At 37.5% G+C, this 2279-nt stretch overlaps 1 long non-coding RNA gene across 1 annotated transcript in view; it reads left to right on the top strand.

Moving 5' to 3' along the window:
- The window catches only part of LOC140344697 (uncharacterized), a 7528-nt gene extending 5275 nt beyond the window's left edge, over positions 1–2253 (top strand). The window contains exons 2-3 of the long non-coding RNA XR_011923665.1: positions 404–498; positions 2177–2253. This is a non-coding gene — a long non-coding RNA (uncharacterized lncRNA). The remainder of the gene's footprint in view (positions 1–403; positions 499–2176) is intronic.
- Positions 2254–2279: the final 26 nt, after the last annotated feature.

Genomic DNA, 2279 nt, shown 5'->3' with positions numbered 1-2279 from the left:
ATCAGGCAGGTAGGAATATTTATTGTAGAAGGGACATGTCCTGTTCTTTTCTGCAATAAAGCCTACATAATTACAATTTTTTTAAAGAGGAACTTTAGTTCCACTGCAATTGTACTTTGAAGCAGATGTAAACTTCAGTTTTGGTGCCCAAGGATTTGTTGTAATGTGCTGATATGCTTTGCTGCCAAAGTGTCTCCCCTTCTATGCTTTGTCAATAGCAAAACTCTTCTTTAATTCAGAAATCTTGCAGGGATCGCACCACTATAGGGCAGGCCATAAAGGTTTATACAAGATAGCCTTGCAAATCCAGTTCGGTCATTATTTGATGTAACATATTTCTGATTGATTAGGGCATGTGCAAAACTGTTTCCTTGATTTTGCTGTTAATACTTTCTGCTTGTAGGTAGCTGTGTGGAAACCCTGGACTGTGGTCACTACTTCTGTCATGAATGCTCTTGTAAGATGGAGGAATCCAATGTCATATGCCAGATATGTGAGGTAACAAAAAAACGTTTCTTTGTTTTTTTTATTTTTTTTTATTTATATATTCTAATAAATATTAATTTGGCCACAATCGAGATATTAAAAGTCAGATTTTAATAAAAAGACTTTGTAGTATTGATTAGATGAAGTTGTAGAATATATTACTGGTGAGGTAAGTTATTGGTTGTGTGTCAGGTTTTTATTTTCTATAGCCCCTTTTAGGGGTATACTTGTTTACCATTGACACTAGTCAAGTCAAGTCAAGAGACAAATCAAAATTTGAAGTTGTCGTTAAGGGATATATTAGAGACAAAATCATTTAAGAGGGGAATATATTTACTTCCCAAATCCTCCTAGTGGAACAGTGATAAAAAAGATAAGCAGGATTTGAACAATTTACCACTAGCCCAAATTGTCTGTACTTTAGATCAGTCTTTCCTGACATGGGGGAACCCCTTAAAATTACTTTCACTTCTTCAGGGGCCCTCTGCTCTAATTACTATATCCACAGCTCACAGTACATTAGCGCGGTGATCAGTAGGAAGAATTCCATTAACATTGCTGGCCAGTAGAAAGAATGTCAGCCTTACACATACCCAAAAAGGACTAATGGTCCTTATGCAAGGGAAGGAGAGAGCGCGTAGCAGGGTGCCGCTCTTTCGTTCTCCCCCCTCCCCTCTTCATAGAGCAGAAAGGTGCTATATATACAGCACTCGTTCATGCATCGTGCAATAATAGTCGTTGGAAAGGATTGTAAAAAATCCTTTCCAACGACCAATATTGCACGTGTGTATGCTGCTTAATGTTGGTGGCAGTTTGGAGTGTAGGAGATAATGGTTGATCCTAGCAATCAGTAGAAAGCTCAAAGTTTGTAAATGCAATCACTTTATATGAAAATGTCCTGTGTAGCATTGGCATTTCATTTATTTTGGTGTCTGACCTCAATTCCTTTTAAGGAAAGGTATTCCTTTTTCTGGTCTCGTTCTATACTATGTATACAACCAGACCAGTGTATCGAAGGCCTTCTTAATAAAAAAAAAAAACAGCACCTGTGTTCCCAATTTCCAAGGTTGCCACCTGGTCTTTTGTCCAAAAGTTTTCCCGGATTAACCAGGTGGGTGTTGTGGCCTGTGCTGATGTCAGTTTTTGACATACAATCCTTTTAGTAAATCCTTTGAACTGCATGCAGTCCCAAGTTCCCTGATTGAAATGTTAGTGTTTTGTTACTGTTGCCACCTCCTCAGTTGGCCTGATTTTGTAAATCTCAAAAGGTGTCTCTCAATTGACGATAAAGTAAAGTTGATCTTTGTAGGACTTGCCAAAAATTATCTTTTGGAGAAATTGTTGTCTGGAGTCCATTATGGGACACAGGTCCCATCCCCATGTGTTTTCTAATCATACTGCTTGCTATAAAACTGAAGCATACTGTGGGTAGTAAGGTATCATCTGGGACTGGCTTAAGAATGTTTTGTGGCTACAAATATACAGACCAGTTGTTAATAAATAATGTGATGTGACTTGATTGTTCTGTGTATTCAATGGAGCACACTAATATGTGGTGTTTGTTATGTTAATGTCTTACAATAAATACTTTTGTGCAGTATACAGTGTGTCTATATCAGAGACCCTTATAACAAAACTTTATTTCTGTAAGTAACCCCCCCCCCCCTCTTTTTTTTGTTACAAAAATCAGTATTGTGAAACTGAAGATGTGGACATTTTGAGCTGCATGGAAGATCTTTCAGTTGAACGAGACATTCCTGTAAAGTAAGTGGTACATTTTGTTTTGTTTTTTT

This window comes from Pyxicephalus adspersus, chromosome 1 (genome assembly GCF_032062135.1).
Source record: "Pyxicephalus adspersus chromosome 1, UCB_Pads_2.0, whole genome shotgun sequence".
In the NCBI taxonomy this organism is placed as follows: domain Eukaryota; kingdom Metazoa; phylum Chordata; class Amphibia; order Anura; family Pyxicephalidae; genus Pyxicephalus; species Pyxicephalus adspersus.
This window is presented reverse-complemented; position numbering and strand designations above follow the sequence as displayed.